Source organism: Dendrobates tinctorius, unplaced genomic scaffold (assembly GCF_039654945.1).
Source record: "Dendrobates tinctorius isolate UK_male_01 unplaced genomic scaffold, ASM3965494v1 ptg000046l, whole genome shotgun sequence".
NCBI lineage: Eukaryota > Metazoa > Chordata > Amphibia > Anura > Dendrobatidae > Dendrobates > Dendrobates tinctorius.
In genome coordinates, this window is record NW_027361714.1 from 3,890,137 (window position 1) to 3,906,009 (window position 15,873).

Genomic DNA, 15,873 nt, shown 5'->3' on the forward strand with positions numbered 1-15,873 from the left:
GAGCGCTGAGTGGAATTGCCCTAACTTCCATACCGGGGATCCCTTTAAGAGAGCCTGGGATCAGAACCAGAGCGCAGAATGGATTTACCCTGACTTACATAACAATGATCCCATTAATAGAATCCTGGGGTACCCATCAGAGCCCTGAGGGATTTTCGCTAACTTCCATACAGGAGATCCCTTTAAGAGAGCCTGGGGTCAGTACCAGAGCATTTGAAGGCAATTGACCTGACTTCCATATCGGGGATCCCTTTAAGAGGGGCCTGGGGTCAGAACCAAAGTGCTGGATGGATTTGCCCTGACTTCCATACCAATGATACCTTTAATAGAAGCCTGGGGTCAGAATCAGAGCGCTGAGGGATTTGCCCTAACTTTCATACTGGAGATCCCTTTAAGAGAGCCTGGGGTCAGATCCAAAGAGCTGAGTGGAACGGTCCTAACTTCCATACAGTTTGGGCCCCATACAATACTCCATACATAAAAAAATATCAAAAATTCAAGGCAAATGTGCATATCCTTTCTAAGTGTACATATTGTAAGATACTGTACAAACCAAATAATCCAGTTTTGTGCACAAATGGACGAATTTGAAGGACAATTTGGAAAAAAGGAGAACAAATCAACTACAAAAGAAACCGAAACAAACTAGTGACCAATATTTACAATAAAATAAATATTTTATTCACATAGTTAAATTACATACAAAAATGGTGGGAACACAAATACCAAAATGGAAAGGGCAATACTGGGAATCAATATAGCACCTATATATTACACATGGAAATAATTTTATGTAATCCTATATGTACAGCAATAAATTGGCCAGAAAAAATATATATGCAAATGTAAAATTACTGATAAACTGACAGAGTGCAAAGATAATTTGCAAAAAGTGCAAAATTTGGGACAAATCACAGCCAATATAATATTCAGCAATAAAGTGCAAATGCAAAGTATCAAAAGGTCTAAAAAATTGAGATCACTGTGTTAGGTTTAAATTGCATATATCATAGTGAGGTTTTAGGTAAATGAAAATTACATATACCAAACTATAAAATAAAATGGCACACTGGTGGATAAAAGTTAAATATACCAGTCTATACAATGCTAGTGCAGAAAAGGCACACAAAAAGCATATAGTACCAATGCAAAATTGTATGGCTTAAAATATACAAAAACAAGGCCAGTGCAACAGGAGCACACAAAAAATATACAATGCCAATGCAAAAGAAGTAGTGTGTGAGATCTCCATGCCCACAAGTACTGCAGGCCAACATCAATATAAAATGAGTTAATGGACTGATGGATAAATTATCAGTGCACACTGATGTGCTACAGGCCAAGTGGCCGTATGCTACAAGCCTCAGTACATTGTGCTATGTATATATTGGAAAAAACAAGTAATTACCTAATGCCCGTGGTGCAAGATTCCCAGGATGCGCCTGACCCCGACGCGCGTTTCGGCATCTGCCTTCGTCAGGGTTTTTTTTAATACTCCATACAGTATGGGCCCCATATATTGCTCCATGCATAAAAAAAGAATCAAATACTCACCTCTCCTTGCTGGACTCCTCAGCATCGCTGTATTCCGTCTGTCTGCACTGTGACTGCTCAAAGCAGAGGGCGCACAGTAGTGACACCATCGTGCCCTCTGCCCTAAGACATCACAGAGTTAGAAAATGCAGAAGACCACCTGCGCTGTGGAGGAACAAGGAGAGGTAAGTATTGCAATTGCTTGGGCCCTGTGTAAGCAGGGGGCCCACTCGTGGGTGCTGGCACCAGGCTTCTCTGACTCACTGGCCCCATAGTATGCCGGTGTCCCCAATGACAAATGGGTCCCCTGCTTGATCAGGGCCCCGGCACTTGCCCGGGTGCGCCGGGTGGTGATGTTAGCACTGTACGGCTCCAGGTTTTCATGGGCCTCGGGTGAAAGAGTCTCAGTGGGTCCCTTTAAAACATACTATGATTCATGAGGCACAGATACAGCAGAGAAATATAGGTATAGTACAATGCCAAACATTTCACTGACTTTTTTACATTATATGAGTCATATCTATTAGAAATTCTACAATACCATAAGCAGAGGGGATTCAGGTGATCGAGGATCCACAGGTTTCAGGGTTTCAGTATCTGTAATATTAGAGGTAAATGAGATATTGTTAAATACCATTTACAAATGTCAATTTCCTCTATATAGTCCTCCATACAGTATTATGGGCAACACATAGTGCTCCATACAGTATTATGGGCACCACATAGCCCTCCATACAGTATTATGGGCACCATATTTGTCACGGGGTTACCGTGACAGAACAGAGCCAGAAGACCGCAGCATCTGATGGCTCCTGCTTTGCTGCTGAGAAGAAGCACTTCTCTGGCGTATTAAGGGTGTTTGTTTTCTTTCAGCAGGACAGGGGTTAATCGGCCATGTGGAAATCCCTGCTTGCAGCTGTGCTTGGTTAACCACTCTTCTCTCTTATAAAAGCTAGGTCTGCAGGCCAGATCATTATCTGAGTTAGCATTTGCTACAAAGATCTGGAGAGAGAGAAGCTGGTGTTTGGAGTACTGGAGGAGTTTATTGTGCGACGGTTGCTTGGTTTGTACGCTTGGAGATTCGACATCCAATCCGGCTTTATTTTCTCATCCTTCACACCCTGGTGTATACCTCTGTTGTTTGTGAAAGTATTTGTGAGTGGAATTTTCATTTACCCTTGTCTCGTTCCCCTGTCTGTCGGGTTGGTGTACTTCGGTGCATGGTAGCACCTCTCTTCCCCGGGAGGGGGGAAGGGGACAGACGCAGGGCTACAGCTAGGAGATAGGGCTAGGGCGGAGGCCCCGGCATCCTCACCATCTGAGGTATCCCGGGGAACAAGGCGCCCCTGGTCCCAGTTTACTCGCCATCCAACCGTGACAATACTGTCTTCCATCATATAAATAATATACACAACCAAAGGAGGCAGTATTTCAACTTACACCAACAGAAGAAAAATAATGTCAAAACTATATTTATTTAGATATTAAAAAATCCATAAAAATGCTACTTTCAATCAATGGAAACAACATACCCCAAGGGGACAGCTTTTACTGGCTCAAACCCCCCCCCCCCCATATTAACAATAAGGATTATGCCCATATCACAGTGGAAAATATATATTGAAAAAATCTTGCTATTAAGCCCAATGGCATAATTTATACCTAAATACAAATTATCATACAGTTGTGGCCAAAAGTATTGACACCCCTGCAATTCTGTCAGATAATACTCAGTTTCTTGCTGAAAATGATTGCAAACACATATTCTTTGGTATTATTATCTTCATTTAATTTGTCTTACATGAAAAATCATGAAAAGAATTGTCCTAAAGCCAAATTGGATATAATTCCACACCAAACATAAAAAAGAGGGTGGACAAAAGTATTGGCACCGTTTGAAAAATCATGTGATGCTTCTCTAATTTGTGTAATTAACAGCACCTGTAACTTACCTGTGGCACCTAACAGGTGTTGGCAATAACTAAATCACACTTGCAGCCAGTTGACATGGATTAAAGTTGACTCAACCTCTGTCCTGTGTCCTTGTGTGTACCACATTGAGCATGGAGAAAAGAAAGAAGACCAAAGAACTGTCTGAGGACTTGAGAATCCAAATTGTGAGGAAGCATGAGCAATCTCAAGGCTACAAGTCCATCTCCAAAGACCTGAATGTTCCTGTGTCTACCGTGCGCAGTGTCATCAAGAAGTTTAAAGCCCATGGCACTGTGGCTAACCTCCCTAGATGTGGACGGAAAAGAAAAATTGACAAGAGATTTCAACGCAAGATTGTGCGGATGTTGAATAAAGAACCTCGACTAACATCCAAACAAGTTCAAGCTGCCCTGCAGTCTGAGGGTACAACAGTGTCAACCCGTACTATCCGTCGACGTCTGAATGAAAAGGGACTGTATGGTAGGAGACCCAGGAAGACCCCACTTCTTACCCCGAGACATAAAAAAAGCCAGGCTGGAGTTTGCCAAAACTTACCTGAAAAAGCCTAAAACGTTTTGGAAGAATGTTCTCTGGTCAGATGAGACAAAAGTAGAGCTTTTTGGGCAAAGGCATCAACATAGAGTTTACAGGAGAAAAAAAAGAGGCATTCAAAGAAAAGAACACGGTCCCTACAGTCAAACATGGCGGAGGTTCCCTGATGTTTTGGGGTTGCTTTGCTGCCTCTGGCACTGGACTGCTTGACCGTGTGCATGGCATTATGAAGTCAGAAGACTACCAACAAATTTTGCAGCATAATGTAGGGCCCAGTGTGAGAAAGCTGGGTCTCCCTCAGAGGTCATGTGTCTTCCAGCAGGACAATGACTCAAAACACACTTCAAAAAGCACTAGAAAATGGTTTGAGAGTAAGCACTGGAGACTTCTAAGGTGGCCCGCAATGAGTCCAGACCTGAATCCCATAGAACACCTGTGGAGAGGTCTAAAAATGGTAGTTTGGAGAAGGCACCCTTCTAATATCAGGGACCTGGAGCAGTTTGCCAAAGAAGAATGGTCTAAAATTCCAGCAGAGCATTGTAAGAAACTCATTGATGGTTACCGGAAGCGGTTGGTCGCAGTTATTTTTGCTAAAGGTTGTGCAACCAAGTATTAGGCTGAGGGTGCCAATACTTTTGTGTGGCCCATTGTTGGAGTTTTGTGTGAAATGATCAATGTTTTGCTTTTTGCTTCATTCTCTTTTGTGTTTTTTCATTTAAGACAAATTAAATGAAGATAATAATACCAAAGAATTTGTGTTTACAATCATTTTCAGGAAGAAACTGAGTATTATCTGACAGAATTGCAGGGGTGTCAATACTTTTGGCCACAACTGTAAGTACATCCTATGTTATATGAATACAGGGAAAATATATATACCATGTAAGAGTGACACCAAGGAATTCTGTTATATTATGCCAAATAGCATTTCTCTTTGATTACCATAAATGTCCACCAAAATCTCTGGCTATATTATCCCTTATAGTACTTGCTGCCCACACCATGAAAAATAGGCAAACCGCATAAATTTCAAGTTCCCAAAAGGGTGTACTTACTATAAAGTAAAGAGAGGTGTTTACAGCCCGTAAAGCCGTCCCCGCGCCCCGACGCACGTTTCTTCTGCTTGCCTCTTCCTGCGCCCCCGGAACACATATGTGCACATATCCACATACATACATGTGTAATGGGCCATAAGAAATAGAACATGTTTAAATACATGAATGAACTCCAGCCTAAAGCAGCTTTAAGGTATCATAAGAATAGTGCAAAGAATAGCCATACGGTAAGTACCTGTGTGATCATATGCTCAGCTCTCAGAATTCTAAAGGAAAGAAAAGGAAAGGAAAAATATAGTGAAAAAAAAAGCAGGATAAAGCCCATGAAAGCAAAAGAAAGTAGGTCACAGATAAAAGTGTTTTGTCTCCAAAGTTTACCAACCTGCAATGGAAATGAACAGTGGACCGGGGGCCACGCCGCCGCCGAGTAAGTGTGTGTGTGGGATAAGTGAAACGTCCTTATTTATACATATTAAATGAAGTAAGATGCGTTTCAGCTGTGTAACTAAAGTCGCGCCATTGCGCCGATGCGGTGCATGCGCAATGCGTCTATGAAGACGGAAGTGGGGAATAAAAATGGCCGAAAAACTGGAAGTGTGGCAAAAGGAAACTCCACAATGAGACGTGTCATGGCGCCGATACAGCGCATGTGCAATGTGTCTGTACGGACGGAAATGGGGAATAAAATAGACACGAATCGGAGGTGTGGCAAAAAAAGAGGAAAAGAAAAAAAGGGGGGAAAAAGAAAAAGAATAGGACAATTAACTTAGCGGCTATATGGCGATTAAGCAATACATTGTACCTAATAAAATGAATGATATTTAATGTGGTAATATGGAAATAAAAGAAGGGGGTGTATGTTTTTTTGGAGAAAGAGGAGAAGAACAATCACCGGAGTAAGAAACCAGATGTGAATACCTTATTTCCGCAATTAGGTTTGTAGAAAAGAGAAAAAGATAATGAAATTAGAAAAAATAAATATTCCTTTAAACAGTATTTATATATTAGCAGAAAAAATATTGTTAATGTATGGATGTAAAACTAATGAGAACATCCATAAATGCAAGACTAATAATATACATATGTCTTCAAATACCATGTATATATATATAAACATCCACACATATATGCACATATACATACAGACATATACACTCACTGGCCACTTTATTAGGTACACCATGCTAGTAAGGGGTTGGACCCCCTTTTGCCTTCAGAACTGCCTCAATTCTTCGTGGCAGAGATTCAACAAGGTGCTGGAAGCATTCCTCAGAGATTTTGGACCATATTGACATGATGGCATCACACAGTTGGCGCAGATTTGTCGGCTGCACATCCCTGATGCGAATCTCCCGTTCCACCACATCCCAAAGATGCTCTATTGGATTGAGATCTGGTGACTGAGGAGGCCATTTGAGTACAGTGAACTCATTGTCATGTTCAAGAAACCAATCTGAGATGATTCGAGCTTTATGACATGGCGCATTATCCTGCTGAAAGTAGCCATCAGATGTTGGGTACATTGTGGTCATAAAGGGATGGACATGGTCAGCAACAATACTCAGGTAGGCTGTGGCGTTGCAACGATGCTCAATTGGTACCAAGGGGCCCAAAGAGTGCCAAGAAAAAATTCCCCACACCATGACACCACCACCACCAGCCTGAACCGTTGATACAAGGCTGGATGGATCCATGCTTTCATGTTGTTTACGCCAAATTCTGACCCTATCATCCGAATGTCGCAGCAGAAATCGAGACTCATCAGACCAGGCAACGTTTTTCCAATCTTCTACTGTCCAATTTCGATGAGCTTGTGCAAATTGTAGCCTCAGTTTCCTGTTCTTAGCTGAGAGGAGTGGTACCCAGTGTGGTCTTCTGCTGCTGTAGCCCATCTGCCTCAAAGTTCGACGCACTGTGCGTTCAGAGATGCTCTTCTGCCTACCTTGGTTGTAACGGGTGGCAATTTGAGTCACTGTTGCCTTTCTATCAGCTCGAACCAGTATGCCCATTCTCCTCTGACCTCTGGCATCAACAAGGCATTTCCGCCCACAGAACTGCCGCTCACTGGATTTTTTTTCTTTTTCGGACCATTCTCTGTAAACCCTAGAGATGGTTGTGCGTGAAAATCCCAGTAGATCAGCAGTTTCTGAAATACTCAGACCAGCCCTTCTGGCACCAACAATCATGCCACGTTCAAAGGCACTCAAATCACCTTTCTTCCCCATACTGATGCTCGGTTTGAACTGCAGGAGATTGTCTTGACCATGTCTACATGCCTAAATGCACTGAGTTGCCGCCATGTGATTGGCTGATTAGAAATTAAGTCTTAACACACAGTTGGACAGGTGTACCTAATAAAGTGGCCAGTGAGTGTATATACACATGTATATATACAGACATATATACACATGCATGTATGTGCACCTGCACATACATCCCCATATACAAATAGTCACATTTAAAAGACCTATATGTGACCATATCTTGGTAGTAAATAGACTTAATATTATCAGAAGACTAAAGAACAACAACGCCATAACGTCAGCTGTTATGAATGGGTCACCGAGGAGGAAAAAACAAAACAAGCTAAGTCACAGTAATCCAGAGAGGTTGGTAACTATGCAGATTGCAGATCCCTGATCCTAACCATACAACTAGCAGCAGCCGTGGAGCGTTCCTACGATGAACCTAGACGCTTTGTCACAGCCGGAGGACTAAATAAGCCTAAAGCAAGAAAAGGGGAAAACTAACTGCCCCAGAGCAGACCCCAAAGGAAAGACAGCCCCCACACATGTATTGATGGTGAAACAAGATGAAAACACAAACACAGACAGGAAAATAGGCTGAGCAAACAAAGGGGCCCAAGCTAACTAGAAAGGATAGGAAAGGAAAGACACTGTCTGCAATCTGCCAAAAACTCTACAAAAATAATGTCCAACACTTCTGATAACAAAATTAACCCTGAAGTCACTAGACTTCTCCCACTATATCAGCACTCTGAAATATTCTGAGACAGAGCAAAAAGAGGCCAATCTAATAAGGGACAAAAAGCAAATTGGCAAATACAGATAAATAAGAGTGGAAATTCAGCACAGCCCCAGCCGGGACTGGCTGACCACAAAAAACTGAATAGACCAACAAAATCAAGTGTGAACATTAGCAGAAAAACTTAGCTTGAGCTGACTGGAACAGAGCTGAGAACCAAGACCGGACAAGCCAGAATGAATCACCAGCACCAGAATAGGGCGTCGGCTGTCTTAAATCCAGTCTGAGATTCCTGAGGTCCAATTGTCATCCTCCTTATCAGGTGGCAGATCTCCACTGATTAAATCAGCCTCTGTTATGATTGAGTCACCGTAGGAGGCAGACACAAAAATAGAAGCTACGTCCAGAAAACCAGAGAAGTTGGCAACTATCAGATTGCAGACCCCTGAACCTATCAACACAACTAGCAGTAGCCGTGGGGGGTTCCTACGGTGCCCTAGACCCCTCGATCACAGCCGGAGAGCTAAATAGCCTAAAGGCAGAAAAGGAAATCTAAACTGCCCCAGAGCAGACCCCAAAGTAAAAGGCAGCCCCCACCATATAATGACGGTGAAGCAAGATGAAAAAACACTCACACAGATAGAAAGATAGGCTGAGCAAACGATGGGGCCCAAGCTAACTAAACAGAACAGGAAAGAAAGGTTGCTGTCTGCAATCTGCCAAAACCCTATCAAAGACAAAAGCCAACAAGCTGATATGGAAAAAGACCCTGAAGCAGCTAGGCTTCAAAAACTAAATCAGCACTCAGGTATTTTCAGAAGACAGAGCTAAAGGAATTCAGCTCACCCCAGCAGGGAATGGCAGAAATCCAGAAAAACAAAGCAAAACAAAGTCAAAGCACAAATGCAAAAAGCCGAGCAGAAAACTTAGCTTTAGAAGAGCAGGAATTCAGACTGGTCTCCAAGGATCCCACAGAGAAATCACCCGCAGGGCAGAAGGGCGTCGGCAGCCTTATATCCAGTCAGTAACTCCACTCAGCCAGTCATCATCATTAGGCTCAGGTGTTTGATAATCAGGCTCACTACCTTTCTTTACCAGAAGAGGGAGTTCCTCGGGCCTCAGTAGTGAAGGGGAAAGTGAACTCACAACAGTACCTCCCCCTTGAGGAGGGGTCACCGAACCCTCAACCACGCCACCAGGGCGATCAGGGTGAGCCCGATGAAAGGCACGCACCAATCTTTTGGCATGAATATCAGAGGCAGAGACACAGGAATTATCCTCCTGACCATAACCCTTCCACTTAACCAAATACTGGAGTCTCCGTCTAGCCAGACGGGAATCCAGTACTTTCTCTACCTCATATTCCATGTTACCTTCAACCAATACAGGGTCTGGAGGTACAACACCCCCGGAACACCCCCGGAACAACAGGTTCAACAAACCTTTTCAACAAAGATTTATGGAACACATTATGGATTTTAAATGTGACAGGAAGAGCCAAACGAAAAGAGACTGGATTAATAATCTCCAAAATCTTGTAAGGTCCAATAAATCTAGGCTTAAACTTAGGAGAAGCCACCTTCATAGCAATATTTTTTGATGATAACCACACCATATCACCAACCTTAAACTGGAGACCAATGGTCCTATGTCGGTTGGAAAACCGCTGGGCCTTTTCCTGGGAGAGAGAAAACTTATCCACCACTTGGTCCCAGATCTGGTGCATTCTCTCCACCACAGTGTCAACACCTGGGCAGGCAGAGGGCTCCACCTGCCCTGAAGAAAATCGAGGATGAAACCCAAAGTTACAAAAAAAAGGTGACATCAAAGTGGCAGAACTAGCTCTATTATTTAAAGCAAATTCGGCCAAGGGCAAAAATGAAACCCAATCATCCTGATCAGCGGAAATAAAACATCTCAAATACGACTCCAAGGTCTGGTTTGTTCTCTCTGTCTGCCCATTGGTCTGAGGGTGAAAAGCAGAGGAGAAGGACAACTGAATTCCCAGCTTGGAACAGAAACTTCTCCAAAATCTAGACACAAACTGGACTCCTCTGTCAGATACAATGTTCTCAGGAATCCCGTGCAAGCGAACCACCTGTTGCAAAAACAGGGGCACCAACTCAGAGGAAGACGGCAACTTAGGGAGTGGTACAAGATGAACCATCTTAGAGAACCTATCACAAATCACCCAAATAACAGTCATCCTTTGAGAGACAGGCATATCAGAGATGAAATCCATTGAAATATGGGTCCATGGCCTCTTGGGGACAGGCAAAGGCATCAACAACCCACTAGAGCGAGAACACGATTTAGACCGGGAGCACGTCCCACAGGACTGCACAAAATTCCTGACATCACGAGACAAGGAGGGCCACCAAAAAGACCGACTCACCAGATCTCTAGTACCAAAAATACCTGGATGACCAGACAAAGCAGAGCAATGAACTTCAGACATCACTCTCTTCTTCCACTGGTCAGGAACATACAACTTTCCACTGGGACAACGCTCAGGTTTGTCCTCCTGGAACTCTTCCAGAGCACGTCTCAAATCGGGCGAGATGGCAGAAAGAACTACCCCTTCGCCTAAGATGGTAGCAGGCTTGGTCACCACAGGAGAATCAGCAAAGAAGCTCCTAGAGAGGGCGTCTGCCTTGACATTCTTAGTTACAGGAAGAAAAGAAACCACAAAATCAAAACGTGTAAAAACAAGGCCCACCTAGCCTGTCTAGGGTTCAAGCGCTTAGCCGACTCTAGGTAAATCAAATTCTTGTGGTCAGTGAGGACCACGACTTGATGCTTAGCTCCCTCCAACCAATGTCTCCACTCCTCAAATGCCCATTTCATGGCCAACAGTTCCCGATTCCCCACATCATAGTTACGTTCAGATGGAGAGAACTTTCGGGAAAAGAAAGCACAGGGATTCATTTTAGATGTTACAGGATCTTTTTGGGACAAAACAGCTCCTGCACCAATCTCAGAAGCATCCACCTCTACCTGGAACGGAAGTGAGACATCAGGTTGCCGCAAAACCGGGGCGGAGGTGAATCTTCTCTTCAGCTCCTGAAAGGAAGAAACAGCCTCAGGAGACCAATTTAACACAACAGCACCCTTCTTAGTCAAATCAGTCAACGGCTTGGCAATACTAGAAAATTTTGCTATAAATTTCCGATAAAAATTAGCAAAACCCAAAAACTTCTGGAGGGCCTTCAAAGAAGTGGGCTGAACCCAATCGTAAATGGCCTGTACCTTGGCCGGGTCCATTTCAATAGTTGACGGGAACAAAATAAATCCCAAAAAAGAAATCCTCTGTACTCCAAAAAGGCATTTGGATCCTTTGACATACAGGGAATTCTCCCTCAAGATCCGGAACACAGTCCGAATATGTTCCACATGAGAATCCCAATCCTTGGAGAAGATCAAAATATCATCCAGATAGATAATCAAAAATTTATCGACAAAATCTCGGAAAATATCGTTCATGAAGCACTGGAAGACAGAAGGGGCATTAGTGAGCCCAAAAGGCATCACCAGGTACTCAAAATGTCTCTCCGGAGTATTAAACGCCGTCTTCCATTCATCCCCATGCTTAATGTGAATAAGATTATACGCCCCCTGAGGTCAAGCTTGGTAAACCAGCAAGCACCTTTAACTCTGGAGAATAGATCAGAAATCAGGGGTAACGGATACTGATATTTAACAGTAATTTTGTTGAGGGCACGATAATCAATACAAGGTCTTAATGATCCATCCTTTTTGGCTGCAAAAAAAAAACCGGCACCTAAGGGTGACGAGGATGGTCTAATATGACCCTTCTCCAATGCCTCCTTAATATAGGATCGCATAGCCTCGTGCTCGTGTACAGATAAATTGAAGAGCCGACCCTTGGGAAATTTACACCCCGGGCTCAGTTCAATTGCACAGTCATAACTCCTATGAGGAGGCAGAGACGCAGACTCATTCTCACTAAATACATCATAAAAGTCCGCCAAATAATCAGGAACATCATGCGACTGAGGAGAGGTGGAAAACACCGGAGCCTCACTAAAGGCACACCGACAACCCCAACTCACCACAGACACAGATTTCCAATCCAAAACTGGATTATGAATTTGAAACCAGGGAAACCCCAGAACAATAGTATCATGCAGATTATGCAACACCAAAAATCTGCAATTTTCTTGATGGTCTGGGGCGACCCGCATTACCACCTGGGTCTAAAACTGAGGTTTATTTTTAGCCAAAGGAGTAGCATCAATCCCCCTCAAAGGGATAGGCGTCGGCAGAGGTGTCATCGGAAATCCACAACGTTTAGCAAAATCCAAGTCCATTAGGTTTAGGGCTGCTCCCGAATCCACAAAAGCCTTGGCGGAAAATGTGGACAGGGAGCAGATCAGCGTAATAGCCAGAAGAAACTTAGGTTGAACACCACCAACAGAAAACGTGTGTGCAAAGCGTTTCTCTCGTTTAGGACAGACAGAAATAATATGCGAGGCATCTCCACAGAAAAAACACAACTTATTACGCCTTCTGAACTCCTGACGCTGCTCTCTGGACAAAACTCTATCACATTGCATAGGTTCAGACATTTGTTCAACAGGTGGCAACACCTCTCGTGCAGCTTTGCGTTCGCGCAAACGCCGATCAACCTGAATGGCTAATGACATAGAATCGTCAAGACCAGAGGGAACAGGAAATCCCACCATAGTATCTTTTACGGCTTCTGACAACCCCTTCCGAAAGAGAGCAGCCAAGGCATTATCATTCCAAGTAGTAAGTACTGCCCACTTTCGGAATTTTTGACAGTACAATTCTGCAGAATCTCGACCCTGGTTCAATGCCAGCAGGGTCTTTTCAGCCTGATCAATGGCATTAGGTTCGTCATACAACAACCCCAAGGCCTGAAAAAATGCATTCACATTAGTCAGAATAGGATCATCTGGTTTCAAAGAAAACGCCCAATCCTGGGGATCGCCACGCAGCAAAGAGATGACAATTTTAACCTGCTGCGCGGAGCTCCCTGACGAGTTTGGCTTCAAGGCAAGAAATAATTTACAATTATTTTTGAAATTCAAAAATTTAGACCGATCCCCAAAAAATACATCAGGTGTAGGAATCTTTGGTTCAGCAGCATGTGAATGAGCAAGGTAGGCAGAAATTCCCCGCACTTCTGCAGCGAGCTGCTCCACACGATCAGACAATTGCTTTATCTCCATTGAGAGAAAAAAAAATTCCCCCTACGGCCTCAGAAATATAGAGGAAAAAATATACACACTTTTTTTTTTTACAATTCTTTCCTGCTATTGAGTACTATCTGCGGTATGGCGGGTGATTCTGTTATGACTGAGTCACCGTAGGAGGCAGACACAAAAAATAGAAGCTACGTCCAGAAAACCAGAGAAGTTGGCAACTATCAGATTGCAGACCCCTGAACCTATCAACACAACTAGCAGTAGCCGTGGGGGAGTTCCTACGGTGCCCTAGACCCCTCGATCACAGCCGGAGAGCTAAATAGCCTAAAGACAGAAAAGGAAATCTAAACTGCCCCAGAGCAGACCCCAAAGTAAAAGGCAGCCCCCAACATATAATGACGGTGAAGCAAGATGAAAAAACACTCACACAGATAGAATGATAGGATGAGCAAACAATGGGGCCCAAGCTAACTAAACAGAACAGGAAAGGAAGGTTGCTGTCTGCAATCTGCCAAAACCCTATCAAAGACAAAAGCCAACAAGCTGATATGGAAAAAGACCCTGAAGCAGCTAGGCTTCAAAAACTAAATCAGCACTCAGGTATTTTCAGAAGACAGAGCTAAAGGAATTCAGCTCACCCCAGCAGGGAATGGCAGAAATCCAGAAAAACAAAGCAAAACAAAGTCAAAGCACAAATGCAAAAAGCCGAGCAGAAAACTTAGCTTTAGAAGAGCAGGAATTCAGACTGGTCTCCAAGGATCCCACAGAGAAATCACCCGCAGGGCAGAAGGGCGTCGGCAGCCTTATATCCAGTCAGTAACTCCACTCAGCCAGTCATCATCATTAGGCTCAGGTGTTTGATAATCAGGCTCACTACCTTTCTTTATCAGAAGAGGGAGTTCCTCGGGCCTCAGTAGTGAAGGGGAAAATGAACTCACAACAAGCCTCACTACCTCCTGTTACCACCAGAGGGAGCCTGGAAGGAGAACTCACAACTGGTAGACCAGAAAATGAACTCACAACAGTCAACCATGTAAAATAAATGCAAGATGAGAATCTATAACAAAGAAAAAATCAATAGAAAATCTCATACTCTCTATTAAGGCCAAGAGGTTCTAATGTTTGAAGAACAAATATCCAATATGCCTCTCTTTCTTTTAATCTTTGTATTCCATTACCACCTCGTCTGTCCAATGGTACATTTTCGATGATTTGGTAACGAAGTTGAGAAATATTATGATTATGAGAAATGAAATGGGCTGGAATGGGTAACAAAGTTCTTTTGCAGCGAATGGTGGATTTATTTTGTGAAATCCGGTCTCGGATATGTTGTGTGGTCTCACCAACATATCCGAGACCGCACGGACATTTGATCAAATAGATTACATATGATGAATCACAACTAAAGTAATCCTTAATAGGAAAAATCTTCCCGGATCTTGGATGACTAAATGTGTCACCTTTGGTAATATTTGAACATTGTAAACAATGTAAACAAGGGAAAGTCCCTTTACGTTGAGGCTTAAGAAATCTCTGTTTCTTTATATCGCATTGACTACCAATATCAATTCTAACCAAGAGATTCCGTAAGTTCGGAGGTTTTTTTATGACAGATCAAAGGTGGAACTTGGAATTCCGGAATTTGAGGGTAAGAGACTGAAAGAAGCGGCCATTGTCGGCGAATAATATCATGAAAAAGATACATAAACGGATGATATGTGTTCACAAAAGCCACCCTATTGATTTTGGTTGTCACCTTGGATGTAGGTGTAGAAGAGTTGGATAACAAGGAATCAGGATATCCTTGTGTTTTGAACTTCATTCTCATTTCATTGAGGCGAATATTACGATTATAGCCATCGTCCGATTGATACGAAAAAACTGTGATCTCGGGAGAGATTTTTTTACGTGCTTGGGGTGATAGCTGGTGAAGTGTAGGAGACTATTTTTATAGGTTGGTTTAACAAATAAGTCCGTGGAGAGTGAACCGTCAAACTCTAAGGTAACATTGGTATCAAGAAAAGGGATAGAGACCAAATCCTGTTGCATGGTAAAGGATAAACCATCTACTTTTGTTTTAATGTCTTGAAAAAAAGTCTCAAGAGAGGACAGGTCTCCTGACCAAATGAGAAAAATATCATCTATGTACCTCTTCCATAGTACGGAATACTGCTGGAAGAAGGGATGAGAGTAGACGAACTCCAATTCAAAATCAGCCATATAAATATTGGCATATGGGGGCGCCACGTTTGAGCCCATTGCTGTGCCACTTAATTGAATAAAGAATTTATCCTCAAATAAGAAGTTCCTAGTTAAAACGAGAGTCAACATGGAGATACAAAAAGTTTTCAAGTCACTAGAAAAATCGGTATTTTTTTCCAAAAAGTTTTTTACAGCTTGAATACCCCTTGTGTGGCTAATACTTGTATATAAGCTCGTAACATCCAAAGTAACCAAATAACAATTCAGTGAAGCTAATTTCAATTCTTTTAAACAAGACAAAAATGTGATGTGTCTCTAAGCCCTGAGGGGATCAAATGTAAGAGAGGAGAGATAATTTTTTCAAGAACTATTGATAACGGTGATAATATTGAGTTGGTAGAGGCAACAATAGGCCTACCTGG

The 15,873-nt window shown here is 42.9% G+C and overlaps 1 long non-coding RNA gene across 1 annotated transcript in view; it reads right to left on the minus strand.

Annotated features, from left to right (window-relative positions):
* Window positions 1-801: 801 nt before the first annotated feature.
* The window catches only part of LOC141089339 (uncharacterized), a 148,311-nt gene continuing 133,239 nt past the window's right edge, over window positions 802-15,873 (minus strand). The window contains exons 4-5 of the long non-coding RNA XR_012232251.1: window positions 5,308-5,338; window positions 802-2,130 (exon numbers count right to left, since the gene is read on the minus strand). This is a non-coding gene — a long non-coding RNA (uncharacterized lncRNA). The remainder of the gene's footprint in view (window positions 2,131-5,307; window positions 5,339-15,873) is intronic.